Source organism: Mus musculus, chromosome 1, assembly GCF_000001635.26.
Source record: "Mus musculus strain C57BL/6J chromosome 1, GRCm38.p6 C57BL/6J".
Lineage (NCBI taxonomy): Eukaryota > Metazoa > Chordata > Mammalia > Rodentia > Muridae > Mus > Mus musculus.
Window position 1 is genome coordinate 13326283 of NC_000067.6, and position 26627 is coordinate 13352909.

Consider the following 26627-nt stretch of genomic DNA (forward strand, 5'->3'; position numbering starts at 1 on the left):
ACCATGCCTGGCTTGGTCACTGCCTCTTTGATGTTCTATTCTGAATGGGCCATCGTGAGCAAATTCTACATCTGCACCACATGTGGCAGGACAAAGTTCTACAAGTTCCCACTCCAGTAGATGCATAGGGAGTTCTTTATCCCAAACTAACTTTTATAAAACTAACTCTCCCTCGGTCTCACCTAGCATCACACCGATTGCACCTTTCTTAATATTCAGCCCTAAGGAATACGTATATTAGTACACTGCTGTATGTCCAGGCACTTTTATTTAACATATCATATAGCATCTATCTCAGATGCATATAAAGCCTGATTTTGGGTAATGGCAAGATCAAGTGTTTCCATACCTCCACAGAATGCCTAGCACATCGATGACTTAAGCAGATATCTAAGGGGAATCTGCTCTGCAGTGGCTATGACGGCTAACTCGGTTGTCAACATGGCTAGATTTAGGTGGGCCAGGGTATTTCCTATGGGTTTGCTTAACAGAAGGAGAAGCAGCGGCATGTGGTGGGTGGCTCCGTAGGAGAAGATCCCAAGGAAAAGCTATGGCTCTGTCTACCGCCTTCACGCCTCCCTGGCAGCCTCTGCTTCGTTGCTGTTCCTATGCTCTTCTCTGCCACCATCTTTGGCATTCCAACACGAACTAAAGAGCAGCAGCTCTCCAGGGCTCCTCCATGCCTTCAGCACCAGCATGGGACTGCTGAGTGTGGCAGCCTCAGAGACTGAGCAGCTAGCATGTTCTCATAAAGGGTTTTCTTTTATAAAACCAAAGTCAATCATTTGTTCAAAATTCCTTAAAATGTAGCAAGCCTAACCAGCATATGATTTTCAATTTTCTGAAAACTAACAGCAAAGCAAACTGTTATAGCCCATTACTGGACAGCCACTGGCTCTGCTAATTAAGGCAGAATATTCAGAATATTTAACATTTTTTCCTGCTGGTAAGCATAGAAGACAAGCTAGGCAAAAGGTAGGTCTCATGTAAGCATACTCCTATTTTTCATTCCTGAGTAGATGTGATGTCTCCACCATGCGAGCATCAGCCAGGTCAAGTGGATTACGCATGGCTCTTCTTCACTTGGGTGTGCTTCTTCAGAGGATTCATTTGGAGTTCTTTGAAGTCTTGGCAAGTGAGTCAGTGATTTGATTTTGGTCTACTTACTCTCTAGTTTCTATCTTGCATATTATAATTTCTTATTTGATTAATGCTTGCCTTTTATCAAAAAAGAGTGATTTGTAGGCTAGAGAGACGGCTCACTGAGTGAAGCATCTGCCTGCTGGGTAAGCAACTCCAAGGACCAGAGTTCAAACCTGAAACCTCACTTAAAGAAATTCAAATGCTGCTGCTGCCACCACAAAGAGAGAGGAGAGGGAGAGGGAGGGGGTGGGGGAGAGGGAGGGGGGAGGGGAGGGGAGGGGAGAGGGAGGGGAGAGGGAGGGGAGGGGGAGGGAAGGGGGAGGGGAGGGGGAGGGAAGGGGGAGGGGAGGGGAGGGGGAGGGGAGGGGGAGGGGAGGGGGAGAAGGAAGAAGAAGAAGAAGAGGAGGAGGAGGAGGAGGAGGAGGAGGAGGAGGAGGAGGGGGGGGAGGGAGGGAGGGAGGGAGGGAGGGAGGGAGGGAGGGAGGGAGGGATTCTTGCCAGCCAGCCCTGTCTCTTCAGCCAGTTCTAAGCTAGTGAGAGATGGCCTCTGGTCTCCATACAGTCTGCCTATGTACACAGACATTTCTGGAACACAAGAGGAATGCCTTCTTCTCTAACTACAGTTCGTTTTAAGTTTTCAGAGTGTCACAAGGAATTTCTCCATGCATAGGATCCAATTAGCCTTATAATTTATTTTTTTAACAAAATACTTAAAATAATCACTACTAGTTTGCTATGATTTAACAGCCTTTTAACTTATTTAATAAACATTTTTAAACATCTACTCTATTACAAAGTACTCTAGGTACTTGCAGTATGATTTCCCCTCACCATGAAGGTAGTACGATTGCTTTCCTTTAAAAAAATTAAAAAAGAAAGAAATAGATTTTTATTTACTTATTTTATATATATGACAAGCACACTGTAGCTGTCTTCAGACACACCAGAAGAGGGCATCAGATCCCTTTACAGATGGTTGTAAGCTACCAATGTGGTTGCTGGGAATTGAACTCAGGACCTCTGGAAGATCAGAGTCAGTGCTCTCAGCTGCTGAGCCATCTCTCCAGCCTGACTGCTTTCCTTTTTAAATGAGGAAGTCCAACCTAGTTGAAAAGAAAATCACCAATGCCCCAAGTTTATGTGGGTCACAAGACTGGAACCAGTATTGCTAGCCCCAAAACCAAGGCTCTCACCATGCACACGGATATAAACTACATAGAGCACCTTCCCTATGCCCACAAAGGTTGCAGGGATGTAACAAAACCAATTATGACATGTCAATTCCTTTAATTTTCTAAATAGTATCCCAGTCATCCAAAGCTGTATGGGTTTCCCCATGTAACTGTACTGAGTTTCTGTATAACTAAACACTATTTACTGCCTATCACTGTGACTGCACTGTGAAGTACATGAGGTGTCCACAGCAAAGACAGGAACAGTTAAGAATGAAAGACATCTTAGTAATGGACCAGAGCACATAATAACTGAAATCCAAGTTTTCCCCTAAAAGTAATTATTGTTGCTCTATCAAATATACTCTCATATTTCCTGTTCTCTTCTACATTTTTGTAAAATGACAATCTACATACAGTTCCTTCTCCCTGGTCAAACAGGCTAGCCAGATGGACCTGGACCGTGTTTCTAATTGAACTTGGCCATCCTCTGTAGATGAAGCACTCACAGGAGGTTAGGCAGAGGCAGGTTTCCTTCTGCACATAATGTCAATATTACAGATCATCCAAGCCACCCTAGACTGAAAACACCCTCCTGTTTAATGGTGTGTTTACCTTTAAGAGTTTCTATTTCTTCCCCTTAGAACACATTATGTTGTTGGACTCAAATTATTAAGGCAAACTATTCTGACAACTGCAGCAATCTGACTTGTGGTTGAGATCAGAGAATTTATCACCAAGTTAAGTAAGCCAACCACCCTAGTGTTTGAAGAAAAAAACCTTTAATATTATGATGATTAACAGGAAGTTTTAAAAAGCAAGTTGGCAAATAAAATGGAAAACCTGCTTTGGCAGAATTGGTGGGAGAGACCTTGGAAATTAAAGAGATAAATGGTCTACACGGCGGGAAATGCAGGTCAGTGGGTCGGTGGTAGAAAGCTTGCTTAGTATCCTGAAGGCTCTCTGTTCAATCTCAACATAGCCCAAAAGAAAAACAGTCTGAAGACGCAGAGTGAAAGCGGACTGTCCAAAGACAGGCATGTCGCCTATGGGAGAACCTGGAGAAGAGCCTGCCAGTCCACTCTTTCTGCTGCCCACTGCTGAGTATCAGTGCCAGCAGCCGCCAGCCCCAACCTCTCCCTTGCCCCAGTGCCAAGGTCACTGTGGTGTGAGCTCTATAATATAAGAACAGTATGTGACTATAGTCTGATCACTTCTGGGAGTACACCCCAGCTCTCCAATGACCTTCGGGGCTGCTTATAAACACACTGGCTGAGTGTAGGTGAGCACAACTGCCTGAACATCAGTTTCCTTTTTAATCTTCATTTCACACACTGTCTGCCAAACTCTGGCTCTGGATTCCATCACACATGCTGTTACATCAAATGAAAGCCATACTCCCCTCATCTGCCCTCCCCCCCCCCCCGAAGAAAGTACTTTACTTGGGTCAATCTCCCTTCTGCTAAGGTAGAGCAGAGGTTTCTGCTATACTTCCAAACCCACTCCCGAAGCACGACTAGGAAAATACACACTTTTCTTAGATTGGATTTTTATAATGACCTAAGCCACAGAGTGACCTGAGTTATGCATCCTTCTTTTTAGGGTAATCTCAGGAGCTGGAGTCCCTCAGAAAGCAGCCTTTCCAAGACAGACAGACACGCATGTGCACACGCACATACGAGGGCAAACACAAATACACAACCACACAATTTTCTCTCTCTCTCAATCTCTCTCTCTCTCTCTCTCTCTCTCTCTCTCTCTCTAACTCCCCCCCCTATCAATGACATCATTAAAAGAAAGAAAAAAGAAGAACGGGGGCTGTAGCTCAGCAGGCAAAGCAGAAGCCCAGTGCACAGCCCCAGCACCATAGGAAACAGCACCTATATAGGTCTAGAAGGGAGCAGGACTTCGGGGTCACCCTCACAAAGCAAGCTTGAGGCCAGCCTGAGCTACACAGACCCTGTCTCATAAATACAATAAAAAACAGAAAGGAAGAAAATGTAACAGTGTGTTCCTATTCAAGTAAAAATCTAGGCAACGTCAGGGAAATCTCTGCCTCTCTTCGGTACTCACGAAGAGTTCAATGATATGGACAGCGACAACAAGCTTGATCAACTAAAGTATCCTATAAAGAATGTTTGCAGAATAGCAATCTCTCAAACTAACAGGACTTCTGTCTGCTGCTGAGATGTCTCCGGTTGGATTTGACTGCTCCTGGCAACCTGTGTTTTATTCATGGGATCACGATATGAGAATGAGGTACTGACTCCCATAAGTTGTCCTGTGACCACCACACATGTACAGTGGCATGTCTACACGCATGCATACATGTAAGCACACATAAAATTATATAAATAAATGTATATCTTTAAAAGAAAATAACAGAAGTTTGCGTAAGAGTAGAAGATGTATATTGTAGGTGGCAGATTCTGGAAAAGAGGGCGATTATTATCAGAAATTTTAGCAGTTCCAATAGAATGAATTTATTTATGGGGCAAATCAAGGCAATCAAAGCCTGCTGTAATTAAAGGTGTTTGGCACAGATGTTGGTCTTCAAATGCCAGCTTTGTTAGCTGTCTAATCCATACTCACACTGTGGCAATTAGCACACTGTTTATAATATTGTAAATGCAAATTCAACAAAATTAAGCTATTATATACTGGGAAGTGAGTGCTGATTGAGCTAGCTGATGTACTTATATCTCTATTACTACATCAGCTGTTATGTATGGCACATGGCCAAATCAGCCATGATCAATATAAAGAAGACTAAGCAAGACATATGTTGTCCCTCACTAGTCAAACTATATAATCCTCTAAGGGGGTGACTTTAAACATAAACCAACATGGAGTTCCAAGGATACTTCTGAAGACACATGGTCAGTCCCTATTTATTTACTGAGGCTCTGCTACACCAAACACTATTCTGGTCCTAGAGACCAAGCAATGAGTAAAAATAACCGGAGAAAGGAAAAACAAAAAAATCCCAGTTACCTGACCCCCCCTCCCCCAGCTGAACACTGAACTCAGAGCCTCGAGCTTGCCAGGTAAGCACTCTATCACTGAGCTAAATCCCCAACTCCACAAAAACTATTCCCACAGAATCTTTAATCTACTAGAGACTAAATCGTTTCCTGTCATACTCTAGCTCCAAAATACTGTCCGAAGCCCTCAGCTAAGAAATATCCCCAAGCCATGCCCAAAGTTCAACAGGAAACCTACCACTGACAGCAGTGTCCACAGACATAGTCAACAACAGAAGAAATAGTCTGCCATACTGTGTCTTAGGACTGACTCTCTCATGCTCACAAGCAACCTAACTAGGTCAGACCATCTATCTGCCATAATGATCACAAAGACCACAGGAGAGGCCTGAAAGCCCTGTCTCCTGTGCACACGGAGCTTTACTGCCAAGCACTCCTGAAGCAGCAATGCAGTCTCCCACCAATGATGTTATAAAAGCCCAGCACCAGAGATCACAGGACCTCCCGTCCCCAACAAAAAAACAAAAACACCACTTGCAAACTAAAACTGTCTCGAGACCACAGTCCAGACAAACGAGTAAAGGAGCAAAGAAAGGTACCTAGAAAATATCAACCATTACATGTTTCAGTGTGAAAGGTGTGTTTAATTGTTGTAAGTAAATACCTTTCTTCCTCAAAAGTAAGGCACTCATCAATTCTGGTTACTTAACATTTTGAAACCAGCAGAAACACTTAAGAACAGAAGGCAAAGTTTGCTATCAGTTGCCTGTTTCGCCTGTAAAGGGGGCAGGAGGGCTTTTCCCTCCTTAGACCCTTACTGAGGCATCAGGATCCACAACCCATCACTGCACTGTGAAACATCTCATTGGAGTCGCTGCAAAGCTAGCTGAGCTCACTAAACCGGGATCATGGGCCATCTGGCCTCCAGTCACCTTCTCCTGGGGCCCTCGGCATCAGTGTGCTTTCCTTAAGGTTATGTGCACAGTCTGAAAACAGTTCATCCTGCACTTTAGGAGTGCTGTGATCTGCCTCCTCCTAGGAAGCCAGTGTGTTCAGTGTGCTCAGTGTGTGTGCTCAGTGTGCTCCCTCTGCTTGATGTGTGCTTGCCATGCTATCAATGTAAGAATAAGGAACAATCCAAAGACTACACTACTCGGGACTGACAGTCAAGGAGGTGAGGACTAGGCACTGAAAACCACGCCCACTGCTGACAGGAACCAGAGACTGAGCACGGGAAGACACCAGGATACTGTCAAAAGGACAAACACCCAAAGTCAACTAGTGAGTCAGCGAAGTTCCTGTCAAAATGACAATGATCTTTTGTATAGAAATGGAGAACGAATCCTCAAATTCATAGAGATGCCAGAATTCAAAATAATCAAACAATAGTATAAGGGAGCAATGGTGAAAGACCTTCACTACTCAGCCTTAAAACTGCACCAAGACAGCACAATCAACAATTGTACTGGATTACAGAACAAAAGTAAGACTGGATGCCTGTGGCCAAATGACTTCCAACCATGCCTGAACAGTCACATGGAAAGGAATAGAGGTGAACCCCTACCTAGCTCCTACCAAATACAGAAATTTCCACAATGCTTTGTAACCTTGAGTATGGCTCTAAAAGCAACAAATTTAACTTTAAATTTATCAAAATTAAAAGTGCTTGTTTATCAAAAGGCAGCACTGAGAAGATGACAAGCAACCAGAGATACGTGAGTGTCTATGACAAACAGATGCTCCATTTTAAGGCAGGATTGTAGGAAAAACCTAATGCACATTAAACACAGGGGCAGCAGCCCACACTAAGCAAGTGACCCATCTAGAATCATCAAGCAAACCGTAGTACATTTTTAATACCTCCAAAGTCAGCTTAGACCAATGAGGAAAGCATGGTACCTGAGTTAAACTGCAGTAATCAGTGAGAGAAACAATGAATTGGCATGTGCTGCACAGCCACTGTCTTCCAACAAATTGGTTATAATCCAAGAAGTTACACGTTTTCCTGGTACAATTTACTGAAAATTCACTATCTGTCCCTTCATCTCACCTTGCAAATTACTAAAGTCCCAAGACAAAACACATAAATTGCAAGCTGTCCTACCAGTATTCACTGTGAATTTAATTAATAGCACAAAACAGAACCCTTGCATTTAAGGACAGTTCATTACACATTGTTAAGAGGCCACTAGAAGCCTTGATGCTCTCATCATCCCAGCCAGCCCATCCCTAGCTGTATTAATCAGGGTTCTCTAGAGTCACAGAACTTACAGGATGAAATATATACAAATAGTGTGTGTGTGTGTGTGTGTGTGTGTGTGTAATTTATTGAATGACTTAGAGGCAGCAATCCAACTAACCCAACAATGGGGGTTGTGAATGCCAAGTCCAAAAGCCCAGCAGCTGCTCAGTCCCGTGAGGCTGGGTGTCTCAGTGGTCTTCTGTGTAAGGTGGAACTCCACTGAAGAAGTAGGGTCCCACAGATGTGCTGACAGACAGAGTGAGTACACGCAAACAAGGAATGAGCAAACCCTTTTCCTTCCATTCTCCTTCCATAGGCCTCCAGCAGAAGGTGTGTGTGGCCCAGAGGAAAGGTGTGCCTAAAGATCTGGATTAAAGGCCTGTTCCAAACCACCTCAAGATCTGGATCAAAAGCATGTTGTCTTCCTGTCTCACCATCTCAATCACAGATGTGCCCAATATTTCTGGATTGTAATTCATTCCAGATATAGTCCAGTGACAACCAAGAATAGCCAAGGCACTAGCCATTGCCAGTACAGCCAGGTTTGCTAGCCCCCTTTCCATGTGATCAGAGAATTGAAATATCTCTGCCAGTTAAGGTATTACTTATGGAATACTATCCCAGTGTGCGCCCAGGCCAAACACATCATTTAAACAATAAAGATTAGCATTTGTAAAAGTATGGAATGCTTTCTATGACACGAATTTGCATGTCATCCTTCTGGGGGGTATTCTAATCACCTCTGCATTGTTCCAATTTTAATATATGTATTGTCAAAGCAAACACTAAAGATAAACCTTTTTAAGAGTCAAGTTAAAAAATAAGAGGATTCAAAATTGTATCTAAAACGACTCTGGGTGGTTTTGAAGCACAGAATCTAATCTTAAGTTCTTAAGAGCTTCTAGCACTAACCCATCACTGAATACTTTGTCTATAGAGGAAATGTATACATGAAAATTGGAGCTTCATCAAAATTATTTAATACAAAAATCTAAATAAAGTTGTGGTTATAAAAACCTAATTTGGGGCCATCACTGGAAAGAGAGGCCCATTGGACACACAAACTTTATATGCCCCAGAACAGGGGAACGCCAGGGCCAAAAAGGGGGAGTGGGTGGGTAGGGGAGTGGGGGTGGGTGGGTATGGGGGACTTTTGGTATAGCATTGGAAATGTAAATGAGCTAAATACCTAATAAAAAATGGAAAGAAAAAAAAAAAAAACCTAATTTGGGGTTAGTGATTTAGCTCAGGGAAGAACAGAAAGCGTGAGGCCCTACATTTGATCTTCAGTAGCAGCAAGGGGTGCTTAATTTACTTTAAATCATGTGTACTACATTTTTTAACTCAAGAAAAAAAATGAATATATACACACACACATACATACACACACACACACATATATATATACATGTTCAAAAAATATTTTCTAGCTTTATCTTATAATTTATCTTAAAGAGGAGCTGGAGAGATGGCTCAGTGGTTAAGAGCACTGACTGCTCTTCCAGAGGTCCTGAATTCAAATCCCAGCATCCACATGGTGGCTCACAACCATCTGTAATGGTATCCTGATTCCCTCTTCCGGTGTGTCTGAATACAGCTACAGTGTACTCATATACATAAAATAAATAAATCTTTTTTAAAAAGGAAATGATTTTAAAAGAATTTATCTTAAATAGATCTTAAAACCAAACCGTCCACTACTACAAAATCTCAAACAGTTTAATTACGAGTAAACACATCCCTAAATGTCCAGTCTCCAAACAGAATGCCAGTATCTGGGAAGTGCATTCCTTCATCCAAAGGAGCAGTGAGTCCATTCAGAGACCATGTGGCGGGCAAGTTAGCAGGAATCAGAAACACACCCTTAAGAAGAACCAAAGGAAAGCTGGGCAGTGGTGGCATCCGTTCCGCCTTTAATCCCAGCACTTGGGAGGCATAGGCAGGTGGATTTCTGAGTTCGAGGACAGCCTGGTCTAGAGTGAGTTCCAGGACAGCCAGGGCTATACAGAGAAAGAAACTCTGTCTTGAAAGAAGAACAACCAAAGTAACTTCTGGAAAATTCCAAGTATTTCAAAGCAAAGCCCAGAACATACCGAGTTTGACTGAACAAGCCACGTGGGCTGACCTAATGCTTGCACCTTCACTCAGCACCGGCCTGAGAACAGCGTGGCTGGCTGAGAGACATTAGCACCCATACAACGAGGGCTGAGTTTCCAGCACATATTTACTATCTTACAAAAAAAGAATCTAATTTAAAATAAACACAACAGATTTGTGGGGCAGAGGGTGATTGTGTGGGCAGGAAGTGAGAATGAGGAAGTGGGAAACTAAGGAAAGCTGTCAATCAACAAGGCAGCTCCTCATCAGCTCAACAATCAAACCACAGTCGAACTGACTTTCTCTCTGGAAAGGCACCGAGCCTTTAGTTGGAAAGTTTCTTTCCAAACTTCTGTAGTTTATTGAACAAGAACAGTAAACAAGTGAAAATTTGCCACAAACCCATTCGTAGGTATTAACCCAATATGAAATGAAAATGTTTGTCAGACATTTAGTAGCTATAATACTTTTTTCTGTTTCAGTACTAACACAACTTAGGCACTGCAGAGTGGCAGCCAGAGGCAGGCATGGAAGGCTGCAAGAGGCTGAGCGCTCACACGCTTCAGGGGAAAACATGAAGGGAAAGAGCGCGGTGCCTCGTCCAGCAAGGCTGCACATTTAAGCCTTCCCAACCACTGTCCAACTAAGTGCTCTCTCAAATGCCTGCCCTGAGTAGGGCCACCCCAGCAAGCAAGAGCTCATGGCAGCTTTGTGACAGAGACAGTCAAAACTTCCTTCCCCTGGTGTGCGGGTGAAGAGAATGGGGTGTGGCTGTACTCTGGAGTACTGTCTACACTCCACAGCCAGGTGTAAAGGTGTAAAACTCAATTCACAGTTTTACACCTTTACACCTGAGAGGACCCAGGTGGGGGGCCAGTCTAAGGGTGAAAACAAGGGTGACTTAAAAGTACAGTAAATTTTCTAATTATATACACTTGTGTCTAAGTAGCTTATTACAAACATTTGTCAAAGTTTGCAACTTTATACTTACAAAGTTGATGTATGTGTGTGTGGACACATATATTACATATAATTGTATTATTTATTGCATTATATATTTTATGTCGTGTTATATTTAGTAAAAATGTAATTGTATTTTTTAATGCTCAAAAGAAATAAAATACTGGTTATGACCTAGAGTTCTCTAGAGACAAAATGTTCTTTATCTTATTATAAAATAATGTTTTGGAGCCAGGCATGGTAGTTCACATACCTAATTCCAGCACTCTGGGGAACCCAGAGGCCAGCAGATCTGTGTAGCGTCCTGGTCTACACAAGGAATTACATACAGGCCAGACAAGGCAACATATTCAGACTTTGTTTTAAAAAGCAAACAAACATAAAATGTTTCTCCCACAACGAATATAATGTACAGTGCTGATGGGGATAGCAATAAAACAGAAATGAAAGTGGAGGAGACTCTAAGAATGACATGAAAATGAGGGAGATAGTGCTGGATGACACATGGCTCAACCCAGAGTCGAAGCACAGAAGGCGCAAGGGCCGATCTCCTAGACCAGGAAAAATATGGACAGAGGGAGAGCACTGTTAATCCAAGAGCACACGGAAAGGGGTGTTTGCTGCATCACTCTAAGTTTTACTGTCAGGGCTAAAGAGAGAAGGGCTGAGGGCAAAACCACACACTCCCAAACAGGCTGCACTCTGGGAGGGAGGTGCAAACAGTCTGCAGAGGCAGGAGGGGGCAGGAAACAGCCTGCAGAGGCAGGAGGGGGCAGGAAACAGCCTGCAGAGGCAGGAGGGGGCAGAGAAACAGTCTGCAGAGGCAGGAGGGGGCAGGAAACAGCCTGCAGGGGTAGGAGGGGGCAGAGAAACAGTCTGCAGAGGCAGGAGGGGGCAGGAAACAGCCTGCAGGGGTAGGAGGGGGCAGAGAAACAGTCTGCAGAGGCAGGAGGGGGCAGGAAACAGCCTGCAGAGACAGGAGGGGGCAGAGAAACAGTCTGCAGAGACAGGAGGGGGCAGAGAAACAGTCTGCAGAGGCAGGAGGGGGCAGGAAACAGCCTGCAGAGACAGGAGGGGGCAGAGAAACAGTCTGCAGAGGCAGGAGGGGGCAGGAAACAGCCTGCAGGGGTAGGAGGGGGCAGAGAAACAGTCTGCAGAGACAGGAGGGGGCAGAGAAACAGTCTGCAGAGACAGGAGGGGGCAGAGAAACAGTCTGCAGAGGCAGGAGGGGGCAGAGAAACAGTCTGCAGAGGCAGGAGGGGGACAGGAAACAGCCTGCAGGGGTAGGAGGGGGCAGAGAAACAGTATGCAGGGGCAGGAGGGGGCAGAGAAACAGTCTGCAGAGGCAGGAGGGGGCAGGAAACAGCCTGCAGGGGTAGGAGGGGGCAGAGAAACAGTCTGCAGAGACAGGAGGGGGCAGAGAAACAGTATGCAGGGGCAGGAGGGGGCAGAGAAACAGTCTGCAGAGGCAGGAGGGGGCAGGAAACAGCCTGCAGGGGTAGGAGGGGGCAGAGAAACAGTCTGCAGAGACAGGAGGGGGCAGGAAACAGTCTGCAGAGGCAGGAGGGGGCAGAGAAACAGTCTGCAGAGGCAGGAGGGGGCAGAGAAACAGTCTGCAGAGGCAGGAGGGGGCAGGAAACAGCCTGCAGGGGTAGGAGGGGGCAGAGAAACAGTCTGCAGAGACAGGAGGGGGCAGAGAAACAGTCTGCAGAGGCAGGAGGGGGCAGAGAAACAGTCTGCAGAGGCAGGAGGGGGCAGGAAACAGCCTGCAGGGGTAGGAGGGGGCAGAGAAACAGTCTGCAGAGGCAGGAGGGGGCAGAGAAACAGTCTGCAGAGGCAGGAGGGGGACAGGAAACAGTCTGCAGAGGCAGGAGGGGGCAGGAAACAGCCTGCAGGGGTAGGAGGGGGCAGGAAACAGCCTGCAGAGGCAGGAGGGGGCAGGAAACAGTCTGCAGAGGCAGGAGGGGGCAGAGAAACAGTCTGCAGAGGCAGGAGGGGGCAGAGAAACAGTCTGCAGAGGCAGGAGGGGGACAGGAAACAGTCTGCAGAGGCAGGAGGGGGCAGGAAACAGCCTGCAGGGGTAGGAGGGGGCAGGAAACAGCCTGCAGAGGCAGGAGGGGGCAGGAAACAGCCTGCAGGGGTAGGAGGGGGCAGAGAAACAGTCTGCAGAGGCAGGAGGGGGCAGGAAACAGCCTGCAGGGGTAGGAGGGGGCAGGAAACAGCCTGCAGGGGTAGGAGGGGGCAGAGAAACAGTCTGCAGAGGCAGGAGGGGGCAGGAAACAGCCTGCAGAGACAGGAGGGGGCAGAGAAACAGTCTGCAGAGGCAGGAGGGGGACAGGAAACAGTCTGCAGGGGCGGGGGGGGGGGGGAGGTGGGCAGGAAACAGTCTGCCGGGGCAGGAGGGTATAAAACAGAGGAGATGATAGAAAAAGCAGTGCAAGAAAAAAAGCTTTGAGACACTCAAGGGAAATAGTTAATCAGCTGATAATTTGTTAACAGTAATGTTGACTTCTTAAGAGAAATTTATTCTTTCAAAGAGAAACCATGTTAAGTCAAAAATAGAAACAGCACCAAGGGATCCTTTTTTTAAGTTTTTTAACGAGACAGTCTGTTTTATGCATCCCTGGCTGTCCCAGAACTTGATTTGTATCAAAATCACAGATATCAACCTTCTGCCTCCCAAGTGCTGGGATTATGGGCATGCACCACCATGAAGGGCTAGATCTTGGGAGAACTAAATCAAATGACGCATATTGAAGTCCTAAGTATAAAAGTGTGACTAGTTTCATCACACCCTCTCTATGCTAAAAACTAATGATAACCACATAGATTATCACAGACACAGGGCCACATTAGGAGGTACAACTCAAGACCCCATATGTGGGACATCAGTCTCTCAGCCCTCTACTCTCTAGTTCCCAGTAACACTACAAAATGAGCACTACTCAATGTGCTGAAGGAGAGACCAACTCTTCTGAAACAGCCAGGCAAGTCCTATAGAAATCAACAGCTGTGTTCCAGTCTGTCCGTGCTGACAGCGTGGGAACTCTGGGTGGATATACCATTCCCATCTTGGGCGAGTCTAGAAGGGGTTCATGAGAAGAAACCGAATAGTACATTTATTCTGCGACACCTTATGCTGCCCGAAGTCTTTCTAGCTTTGCTTTCCTAATTTAACATGCACTTGAGACATTTGTATTTGGTAGCGATATATAATAGTTGCTTACCAAACAACTGGAAAAAAATACCTTCATTTCAACCTAATAAATATTTCTGAACAGATACAATATTGTAGACAGGCTTAACAAACCAAGGACATAGAAACCGCTCATCTAAATCTCTAACTCAAAGCCAGATTTTACCGCATGCTGTTATTCTCAGCTTTATCTTCAACAAGACCACAGGTCTTCTTTCAGAAGAGAATACCCCCATTTTCTGTCATTTCCAGAATGTTTACCATGAAAGTTCAGTTTCCACAGTGCCCTTTGGAATTCCAAGCAAATGTCTTCCAAATTTGTTGAGTTCCACATGGGGACAGAAGGTACACGGGTGCTGAGACATGGACATTTCTTTAAGCTGTCCTTCAAAATGGAAATGAAAAGCAAGGACGGGGTGAGGAATGCCAACAAAAAACAATAAAAAGGATTTTTAAAAAAGTGTTCAGCAAAACCATGAAGTAAAAGGACTGGGTAGGCTGTGAGCCATCCGAGGCCCACAGGTACCTTCCTTCATGTTAGTGATACAACAATGGGAGACAGAACAGAGCGAGCGTAAGCACCAAGCTAGTCAACCGAAACAGACTAAACAGCATCCCACTGCCTCCATTCACCGCCACCTCCATTCACCGCTGCTCACACTGCCCTTTCCTGGCCTCAAGTGCCAAGAACCATTTCTGGCTTCCAAGTTGAATTTACACAGAGCTCCAAGATCCTACAAGGGCCTCTTGCTGCAGTGCTCCAAGGACTGTATCTACACAAGGAGACAAGTTTGAGGATTGAGGTAGGACAAAGGTTGGCCAAAGGAAGTTTTAAAAAAATAAAGAAGGAAAATACTTGATAAAGCTCTGCAGTATACAATGGTACTGAATAAATTAGCAATCTTTTTCTTAATTTTTATTAAGCACTTTATTCAGAAATACACACACACACACACACACACACACACACACACATATATAGCCTGTGTTTGTTAAAAAAATACAAAAGCCTACAAAGTTCTGTAGCCTTTTCTTTTTTAACTTGGAGCCAAGCCTGTGGCCTGTGCTTGTCTTGCAGGCAGCATGGATGTGGATGGCTGAGACAGGCAGAGCTCCAGTTCAAAGGCGGCCTGGCATACAGAGTGAACAACTTAGGCCTGACTAAGCACAAAAGGAAAGAGCAGGGTGATGGTAGTACAAACATTTAATCTCAGCACTAGGCCAGCCTGGTCTAAACAGTGAGTTCAAGGACAGCAGAGGCTGCACAGCAAAACCCATCTCGGGAAAACCGAACAAACAAAACCAGCAGCTGGGTGCCGCTCAGAGGCAGAAGGCTTACCTCGAAGGCACCAGACCCTGGGTCCAATATCCAGTATTATGTGGAAGCTTGGTGTACTTACAAAATCTAGAGTTCAGATTTTTAGGCAAAGACAGGATTCCTAGGCAACCCCAATTTTGCAGAAGCTAGTCAAAACAGACACTCTCACACAGAAGCAGTCTTACTGCTAGAAAGACCAAGTGTGAAGGCAAGACTCCTGAAGATTGCCCGGAGTGGGTATAACCCAAATCTACAGGCAGTAGCCATCCATCCCAGGGGAGCACAGAAGGAGCCTCTGCAGTGTTCCCAAGGGAGAGTGGAAGCACCCATCCGCATCACATCCACTGCACACCTAGCCCTCAGAAGCTCCACCCACGCTTGGAGAGAGGCTTTTAAAATCCACATGTTATTGACAGACCAGGCTCCCTCTTCTATCACACTGACCTTGTTTCAGGGGCTATGTCTCATTAGGAGACACTGAACACTGTTTTGAAATTAAACAAATTCAAAATAACAGCATTAGTAAGACTAGCATGAGAACTTGCATGCCGATTTCTGAAGCACTGCGGGAATAAAGCATTAATTGCTACTGTTTCCTCTCTCTCGTCCTCAGGAGGTGGACTATATTTCCACATACAGTGAAAGACTACCAACAGAGTGGTAGTTACCCCAACACCATATAGAAATGGGACTGCGGAGAGTGTAGCATGGCTTGTGGAGCTGCTGTACATAGGGACAGATAATCACAGTCCGCCAGCTTTGAGGGAAAACTGGCTCCTGCCACAAACAGCTCCAGTCTAAATGTTTGATTATTAGTCTCCATGTATTAAGTGGTACTATTCAAAATGTCAGAAAATTCTCAGTAATTATAAATCTAAATGCTAAAGATGTTAACACCTACTTTCTAAAAGTAAAAAAACAAAAAAACTAAACCCTATTACAGAGAGACCCGCTGAAATAAAAGAGCTGTGAGCTTGTCTAAGCTGAGCCTTCAGGATAAGAAACGAGGGTCTTCAGGTGGGTCTAGTGAACATAGACACAGAAGTGACCTTGGGTCTAAGGATGTTAGAGTGCAGACTCCAGCTCTTCCTTCCTGTCTGTGTGAGTGCAGCGCTCCTCAACACTGACCACATTCTGAACGCATTAAGAAGAGAAACTTGACATACCACGGACTCACAAGGGAAGATCTATAAGCCACTGTGCTTGCTCCATCTCCAGATGAGGACTGGGAAGTACAAGAGACTGCAAGGGTTTCATGGTGCTCAGGACAGTGCAGAGTCTGACAACCCGAATGCAAGGTAAAGGGAGTCAGCAGCAACAATGTGAGATGTGAGGCTGATGGATGGTCCATGGGGTCACTCTTCAGCGCTAAGACATGAGCGAGGCTGAGACAGGACATCATTCTGCAGAGTTCTACATTCTGCCCTCAGCAACCACAAGTCTGATGAGGAAGCACTCAGAGGGGAGGCTGTGGAATCCTCTAGGCCAGGACTTTTTCCAACAGGCAACTCGGAGGACACAAATAAGCTCTCAGACAAATGGGGTAGTTTTACAGAACTTCGTCTCTAAGGGAAGTGAAGGTAAACAGGAGCCCAAAAGAAGTGACCAGATGGAAGAAAAACACAGTCATTACCTATCCTTTGACAGCAAGGAAGAACTCAGCAGGTAAAGGGTTAAAGGCAGCGGCTACCTTGGGTCTGAGTGGCCTTGGGTCTGAGTGCCATTCCTGACTCTCTCAGGCTATCCTCTGATCTCAATGTGGGCTGATGCATTGCAACACCACAGACAGACGATGGCACGAACATGCTTGCGATGCTCACACACACACACACACAGAATAATGGCTTTATTGATTCATTCCTTTTAAAAATCTGCTACTAAAGCTAAAGCAATCCATTACAATATCCTGAAAGTCATCAATTCCATTTTTCTTACAATGTTGGCAAAGTCTAGCGTGAGTAAGTTTACTATAATCTTTCACTGAGTTCAAGTATCACACAATAAGTTTTACTGATATGTTAATTAGGACAGCAGTCACTGGCTGAGGCCCTCAAAAGGAGACGGCCAGACTGCACTTTACTAAGTCAGTCCCTTCCTGACCAGTGACCCTCCCCAAACTGCAATCCTGTCATTCCTGGAGGCAGGATCTGCTTTCTTTTTCTTTTTTTCCCCTAATTATTATTTTTTTTTTCTGATAGAGTCTCATAGTCTCATATAACCCAACCTGGCCTTGACTTTGCTATTAATAGCAACACAGGATAATATTGGGTCCACCTGCCTCCCCACTCCTGAGTGCTGGGATTACAGGCACAAGCCACTAAACCCACTTTATGAGGTGCTGGGGATCGAACTTGCCTCTCCACAAGTAAGCACTCTACCAACTTAGCTACATCCCTAGCCTGCAAATTCTATTTTTCATGTGCCCCGTAAATCTGCCATATAAAACAAAATCAGTATCATTGCTATAATGGCCACTGAACTAAATAAAACAGTGACTCACTAGATGTCTTCCAAAAACTACCATGACAGACCTCCAGGGACAAGGACTGAAATACACTTTTGGGTCCTGTCACATTAACTATTCCTCATTATAATTTACCACTTCCCTTATATCTCTTCATATGTGGCAGTATTGCTAAAATAATAAACTTAAGTAACAGTTTGAACATGTTGTAACATTCCTATCACTAGCAAATGGATAGATTTCCTGAAAACTCACAGCTCATTTGACAAACTGAAAGATTATATGCAGATTCAACTTTTGTAACTCAAAGAGTTTAAACAAGGTTTGGAAAATATTCATTTAAGAAATCATTAGTATAACTGGTTCTTTGATAGAATTGAATGTGTAATTGAGTGTATAAAATTGAACATACACCAACATAAAATGAATAAATCAGCCCTGATTAATCTGGTTTTCTAACTCTGGATTTCTTTAAAGTTTGTTCATCTTTGACAGTTTTCTAAAATCCACCTTCCAGGCCAGGTGAGGTGGTGTAGAACTGGAATCCTAGCAATCCAGAGGCTTAGGCAGGAGAGTGGCAAGTCGTAGGTACATCTAGAGTACAGGGCAGGCCCTATTTCAAAATCAAAGCAGACAAGTGAACAAAAAGGCCTATTAGAAACATGGTCCCGGACTGGAGAGATGGCTCAGCACTTGCGAGCACTGGCTGCTCTTCCAAAGGTCCTGAGTTCAATTCCCAGCAACCACATGGTGGCTCACAACCATCTGTAATGGGGTCTGATGCCCTCTTCTGGGGTGTCTGAAGACAGCTACAGTGTACCCACAGACATAAAAATTTTTTTAAAATTAAAAGAAAGAAAGAAAGAAAGAGAGAGAGAGAGAGAGAGAGAGAGAGAGAAAGAAAGAAAGAAAGAAAGAAAGAAAGAAAGAAAGAAAGAAAGAAAGAAAGAAAGAAAGATGGTACCAAAACAACTCTTATGAGCCTGGAGCAGAAAAGTGTGATTTACTGGAGTTCAGGTTTGTTAGAGAAGCATACACAACTAATCTACTGTATCCTGCACCCTGGTTGGCTCTTCAGGACAAGAGCAGAGAACAAAACACGTTTACCATCATAGGGTTATCAGGCTGAGGTAGGGCCAACCATTCCACAGTGGTCCAACAGCCCTTTCACAGAGGTTGCCTAACACCATCAGAAAATACTGATACTTATGCAAAATCATAGCTATGAAGTAGCAGTGAAGATAATCTTACAGCTGAGGGTCACCACAGCAAGAGGAACCGTATTAGAGGGTCGCAGCGATGGAAAGACGGGAGCCAGTGCTGTAGAGGCAACGGTAACAGCTGGAGGCATAAACCAGATAGGGAATCTGTTCTGGGTCCATGGGCTGTCTGGACCTCAGGCCCTGGATTACTGTGTTTGCTTTGCCTAAGGAGTGAACTAAGAAACTATAAAATACAGACAGAAGCCACTCGGTGTTCTTGCAGGACTCTACACATATCTGGTCACACAGTACAGAGTGGAGACAGTAATAGAGCAAAACTGCCTGTCAGAAAATCCCAGGCTTTCTCTCCTGAGACACTCCAAATTTATTACTCCCTGTGTGAGCAAATTACATTTCAAATAACAACTGTGAAGTAAGCACCTTTATTGTACACCTAAGTACACCCTTCAGGAGTCTCACTGCTAAGCAAACAAGGTGGGATGCTCTTGTGATCCCAGCAACGGGGAGGTAGAAGCAAGAGCATCAGGCACTCAAGGCCAACCACAGCCACATAGGGAATGGAACCAGAAACCATGAAACCCTATCTCAAAAAAACCAAGCAAATAGAACTGCTCTAATAGGAGAAAGGGGAGGGGGACTGGACAGAAGCCCACCCCAAGCTGGAAGAAGCTGTGATGGCAAGAAAAGGCATGGAAGAGCCAAACAGTGCACAAGCTCTGACCAGCAACACTGGAGAGTAATTGAGAAGAGATTTAAATTTTAAAAAAGAGATTTTTAGAGCGTGTACTCACTCATCTCCCCTGCCACGCAAGAACGGGCAGGAGCCTCAGGGCTGGGAGGCAGAGGAAGGAGCTCTGTGAGTTCCAGGCCAAGCTAGGGTTACAGAGTGAGACACCGACTCAAATACAAAACAAAAAGGTTAAAAAAAAGCTAAATAAATGCATGTAACCTTTGTCATAGTAAGTAATGTTCTTTATGTTGTTGCAACAAAAATAAAGATAAGCGTAACCATGTGCTAAGGTGATAAATTTTGAAATGTATTCTATATCATACAATAAAAAATATAGAGTAAAAAGCACAGGACAATCTAGATTTCTTCACAATATACCTAAGACAGCAATATCAAATTTACAAGGGCAGTACTAAGGCTTGTAAAAACTTCCAGTGTGCTGGGCAGTGGTGGCGCACGTCTTTAATCCCAGCACTTGGGAGGCAGAGGCAGGCAGATTTCTGAGTTCGAGGCCAGCCTGGTCTACAAAGTGAGTTCCAGGACAGCCAGGGCTACACAGAGAAACCCTGTTTTGAAGGAAAAACAAAACAAAACAACAACTTCCAGTGTGCATACAAAGCATGGTTTGTTTTATGACCCTGTAATCACGAGTACTGTGAGAACACTTCGATCAAGGAGAACCCGCTGCAGTCTCCCACCGGACCCGACCTGAGATGGAAACTCCCTGTCCTTTTTGGCCATCATCACAGGGACCTCTGAGAAGTCTAGTCTAACCCTGGAGCTTTCTAAGGAGCTGGTGGTAAACACTAGAGTCTATTAATAGTAAACAAGTAAAATCCAGTGATTAACAAAATATAAATATTCACAAATACACTACATATCTGTGTAAGTCTTTTGAAAAATATCAGGCCAAGTCACATTAACTATAAGTCAACCTAACCAGAAAAGTAAAAACTCAGTGACTCAGACACGGAATTAATAGGCAAGAAAAGCAAAACAACAAACAATACAACCCAGACATAGGAGTGCATTCATTTTGAAATCCTACAAAGGAAAAGATTCCAAACAATTTCAAACAGTATTTCTGGAAACCAGAATCTGTTCTAAAATTCTCAGAAGCTCAAAAATCATCTGCCCATAAAAAACATGTCCCGAAGCTCTGTTATCAGAAAAGGGGAAGACAGTATGGAGTGCCCAGAACTGCTGAGACCAGTTGGAGATTATGCAGAGTAATACACCCTTCGGGTCCCAAAAATGTCCCCAAACCAAGTGCCACAAATATTAATTTGGGTAACTTTAAGATTTAACTGAGGCCACGTGTATAAGCTGGGGACGGATGCGGTCCACCAAGAAAGGCTGCTTTCTACTTTACATAAAGCAACCAACACCGGCGGGCACAAGGACCGCTTATACACAAGGTGGGTCCACTTCCTGACAACTGACGCACACCAAACAGGTGGTGCACTACAACATACAAGCTACGCTTACCATTCTAGATGGGTCTTTTTCTCCACCCCAGCCTCAAGCAACAGCCGTCTGATTTCTCTTGTTCTAGTTCCCAAGTTTCAGAGAAAAAGACAAAGTGCATGCTCTGGTCTCTTACACAGCAAGTCTGCCCCATCCACGTGACTGTCACCTTTCTCATTCACTGCTTCCTTTTACAGCTTAACAGGATTCCGTTGGGTGACTTTCCCCGTGGACAGACACTTGAGCTTCTCTTATCTCTGGCTGCATGACTAGGCCACTATAAACATCCACACACACAGTGTTGTGGACACATGCTTAGCTTCCATCCTGAGAGAAGAGCTGAACACTATGCCAAGTGTATTCTGCACTACAGACACTCTCTATGGAGCTGGCAAGCTGTGGCAACATCTGGTCACCTCTCTTCCCCTGCACTAGGTGTGCAATTCTAACTATTCTGTCTATGTAGATTTAAGCTAAAATCAAATCGCCAGGTAGTGGTAGTGAACACCTTTGATCCCAGAACTCCAGAGGCAAAGGCAGGTGGATCTCTGAATTTGAGGCTAGTCTGATCTACAGAATGAGTTCACGACAACCAGCTACACAGAAAAACCGTATCTAAAAAAAATAATAAAAAAATAAAATCTGTATGTGCCTGTAATAATCAGGGCTCTCTAGAGTCACAGAACTTACGGGTAGTCTGTATATAGTAAGGAAATCTGTTGATGACTTAGGTCTGTAGTCCAACTCCCAACAATGGTCAGCAGCAGCTGTGAATGGAAGTCCAAGGATCTAGCAGTTGCTCAGCCCCACAGGCAAGCAGGTGAAGAAGAGAGCATATATCTTCCTTCTTCCAATGTCCTTATGTAGGGCTCCAGCAGAAGGTGTGTGCCAACAAGCCTGGATCTGGGACTTGCTTTGTTCCAGATGCCCTTGAACTCAGAGATCTCCCTGTCTTACTTAATCTTCTGGATGGGATTCATAGCCACTGTGCCTCCAGATCTCCATGCTGAGATCCAGGGCAGAACCTTGTATCTCCCAGCCTCCAGGTTAGGATCACAGGTGAGCCTTCTAGTTCTGGATTGTAGTTCATTCCAGATACAGTCAAGTTGACAACCAGGAAGAGCCATTACAGTGCCTAAGTATGCTGACAGACACCTTTAATCCCAGCATTTGGAAGAAGAGGCAATTCGATCTCTGAGTTTAAGGCCACATTTCTTGAAATGAGTTAGTTTTCACAAAAGCAAGATGTTATAAAATAGCAAGGGTGGCCCCTGAACCTCTCTGGCTTCCTGGCTCACCATATGACACCTCAGCACATATTCCCACTTTTGTGATGACATTAGCCGCAGGTCCTCAACAATGGCCAAGGGATCTTGCTTGCTGACCTAGATAACTATCTTCTTTAAAATATATATTATTTTGCGTATTGGTGTTTTGCCTGCATGTACATCACTTGCATCCTTGTGAAAGCCAGATAGGGTGTCACCATGTAGTGACAGGAATCAAACCTGGGTCTCCTGGAAGAACGGCCAGTGCTTTAAACCACTGGGTCATCTCATCAGCTCCTCTCTTTTCTTAATAAAGCACTCAGTGAGGAAAATAGAGTTATATAAGTATCCAACTCCATTATTTCAAAAATACCAACTGTCTGTTATTTGAATTTTGAATTAAAGAAAAGTTTTTTTGCTTCGTTAGGAGTTTGCTTATGTTGCAGGGTGGAATAGCTCTTTTAGAAACCCAAAAAGGATTCACAGGCTAGGGAGATGGCTCACTCTGTTTAAGTGCAAAGACCCAAGTTCAGACCTGCAACACCTACATGAAAACTGTAACCCAGCACTAGCATGGCAGACACTAACAGAAAGATCCCCAGAGCACATGGACCAAGCAGCGTAGACAGTCCTAGCACTAAACTCCAGGTCCAGAACATCCGGAGGAGAGAATAATGCCCCTCTGGCCTCTATGAATGTGTGCACACATATGTGCATTTACTACAGGGAGTAGAGGTAGGCATACTTGAAAATCAGAAGGATGCAGAATATGCTATTTCAGCAAAGCCTTTGCAAAATGAACAATTAAAATACAACTAAAATGCGATGTAGAAGACGAAGGGTTCCCTGCTAATCCGTCTGTAATGGTGTTGAGAGACAGAGCACCTGCACAGGCGGCTGCTTAGATCACACTGCGACACTGCTTAGACCTGAGAGCCAATGAAAGCTCAAGATGGGCCTTCTATGTTACCCACCAAGGAGCACCTCAGACATGCTCAGGTATCACGGGACCTACAAGTCACAGTACTTCCTTTAGGAACTCTGCCCTTAGGGAGCCATGAAATATTGATAGTTAGCCTTCTATACCAGAAGGCTCTCCATCTGAAAAGTAGAGATGAAGAGTACAGTCAGAGAGAGAAAACACTCACAGGAAGGCAGAGCGGCCTTGAACAAGGTAGGCAAAACACTCTACCACCGTCAGTCCTGTGGAGGGAAAGCTGTAGGCGCACACAACTGTGCGTTTAGCTTTGCCTTTACTGAACTCTGCATCACACCCTAAAGTTTTCTTTTATATTCATTAGCTTTGTTTTGGTTTTATACTGGCTACAGCTAACTAAAGTGATTTCAGGACTTACTAGTGGGTTAAAAAATTCAGTTTAAAACAACAACCTGCTAAAGCAATGAGAGCAGAGGTGAATGGATGGAACATCTCTGAACGCTGTGAGGTTATAAAACACACACGGATATAATATTACCTTAAAGGTTTGTGGTTGGGTGCTTTATCTTACGCTAAACTTCCACTAAAAACAAAAAAACAAAAAAGAACAATGAGCTCCAATGTTAGTGGACAGGCAGAGTCTACTCACTTGCCCAAGGTGACCATGTTAGGGGGCAGATCAGTCCAACACTTATTTAATGTGATTTCCTGTTCAAATCAGGTATTCCTGTTCAGGTATATCTCTCATCTTCCACGAGGGAGCTTGGGGCTCATGCTGGGAAGGGCTGCTAACCTCAGTCCTCCACCGTGCGGATGCTGGGCTGGCCCGCTCCTGACCCCAGCTCCAGCTGACACCAGCAGCACAACCATCCATCTAAATTTTCAAAACTACACAATCGATTTTTCCACTGATCATGATGGGATGGCTTTCTGCAGCAAATGGGCTCACACAATCTTGTGCTCTGTACACCGTGACAATGGCCAGTGCAGGAATCAAAAAAGCACGGTGGTATTTATTTTTTAATACTTAGAAATCAAAACTCTTTCAATGAATGAAAAACCAAAAACAAGCAAACAAAACCACAAATGAAAGTCCTCTAATAGTTCTTATTTTGTAGATACGTATTCTTAACATCTTGATTGATGAAAACTCTATAAAGACTATCAGTCCATCTTCCAAAGAAAATCTTAGTTCTGGTCTATTAGAAATGACCTGTAAATCGGACATATTTCTACTCCTGTGAGATAAGATAGAGGGAATAGTGAATAAATAAGCACATCAAAATTTAGTATTTATTATGTTGCACTGATCAGTTTCACTACAAAATTAAATCTTTGAACACTTCTCATACCTTTAATTAATCTGGCAATTTTGAGCCACCCATCTTTCCATGAAAAATAAGCGGAATTACTTAAACAAACGAACAAAAGCTTTCACACATTTTTACACACACACACAATAAAATGGAATTTTCAGTCCAACATTCCAGGCACTGAGTTGAAAAGAATGGCTCCCATTTCCACAGCAGTGCAAACAGAAATATGAAAATTAGTTTACGGGTAGAGTCATTAAATAAAAAGTTTTCAGAAAAACAAATTAAAAACCCCAAATCTGACAGTTCTTCCACAAAATCTAAAAATGAGGCAGCTGCTATTACTGGAGCCCACAATCCCAAACTAAACAGGCAGGAAAGTGTGGGGTTCTGATAGTGCTTCAGTCTCACAACTAACCTGGTAAGTTTGCCTCTCGTTCCACAGGCTGAAGCTGGCCTAGGCACCAGGGTCCGTCCCATCATCTGGCTCTTGATAAGAAGCAGAAAGGGGGCTGGTGAGATGGCTCAGTGGGTAGGAGCACCCGACTGCTCTTCCGAAGGTCCGGAGTTCAAATCCCAGCAACCACATGGTGGCTCACAATCATCCATAAGGAGATCTGACTCCCTCTTCTGGAGTGTCTGAAGACAGCTACAGTGTACTTACATATAATAAATAAATAAATAAATCTTTAAGAAGCAGAAAGGTTCGCCTTAAGTTGGAACCAGGCAATCAACTAACACGGACTGATTCCTTCCACTTTTCAGTGAGGCAGCCTAACAGACACTGTTCATGTCACATACCAGGTCTTGAATATAACTGCCACAACTGGGTCAGAATACAACCCAACTAGGCTGTGTGACAATTAGACAAGCAGTTATCTAGTCAGACCTGTCAGTGCAGTACAGTTTAAATACCATTCTGAGCATTTTAGGTGCTATGTACAATTATTTCTAAAAGCTAAAACATCATAGAACTTAGCCTCCAGTGTGAGCTGTTGAATCACTAGCCACTGCCATTACAGACTAGGCAATCCACATGTCTGTCTACAAGGCCTAACTGTGCAAAATCAGAGCTAGAGACAAGGGTAAATGTGTAAGGAACATGGTGTGTGGCTTTTCAAAGGACTCTTGTAATTTAAAAAAACAAAAACAAACAAACAAACAAAAAAACCAACCCACTGATTTCTTACCATAAGTCTATGATGTACTATTCAAAAATAAAGACCTTATAAATTTAGAATGTTTTCCTAAGAGCAACAAAGTACTAACAAAACAACTTACATAGGCCCAGCTCTTACAGGAACAATACTGAAAAGACAACATGAAGTTAACAAGATGCTGTTTAAGTAAGCTCTACTAGAAGCAGTCTGATAATGCTCTCAGATGTTCTTAGTGGCTTGGTTAATACAGTCAGACCAACTTACTGTATTACTTACTGGTCTATAGAACTCCCCAGTGGATGAGCTGGGATTGGGGCAGGCAATGTTTCCAGTCTATATACCTTTAACCAGCAGGCTATGTTCCTCTCATAGAGCCAAACAGTTAACAGGTGATGTGGGAAGTCTTTTATAGGTCTCTTAATGTTTTAAGATGCATTTTAGAGAATACATACTATATGGTAATTCTTCTCTGTGTGTATGTGTGCATATATGCAACAATGCACATGTGGAGGTCAGGGGACAATCTGCATTTGTCATTCTCTTCTTCCACCAGGTAGGTCCTGAGGATAGAACTCGGGATGGACAACAATTGCCTAGAACTCCTGAGCCATCTTGCCAGCACTATTCTTCCACATTTTAGCTAGAATTTAATACCATGCAAGACTAAATTCTCAAAAATAGTTAGAACAATTACCTGGTTTCTAAAAGATTTGGGTAAACTTGAAAGCTTTCTACCCACCTACTGTCTAGACAGCCACCATCTTCCACCTCTAATCATTTTTTGAGAAGTACGGGAGAAATTCAGTGTCTTGGAAATATTAATTAAATGCATTTAGCACATGACAGGAGAAGAAAGATCCAAGCCGCTCAAGATCACTGAAAAATAATTATCATTTGGCTGTACACAACCTTTCTAAGTCCCTGGCAGTCTCCCTTTTCCAAGAATGGTCTAG

General features: G+C 44.0%; 1 protein-coding gene and 1 non-coding gene across 22 annotated transcripts in view; both read right to left on the reverse strand.

Moving 5' to 3' along the window:
* Positions 1-26627, reverse strand: part of Ncoa2 (nuclear receptor coactivator 2) — a 235123-nt gene that overhangs the window by 187178 nt on the left and 21318 nt on the right. The window lies entirely within an intron of this gene.
* On the reverse strand, positions 8216-8327 carry Gm23169. Its single transcript, XR_003949209.1, has one exon. It is a non-coding gene; the product is annotated as a U6 spliceosomal RNA (small nuclear RNA).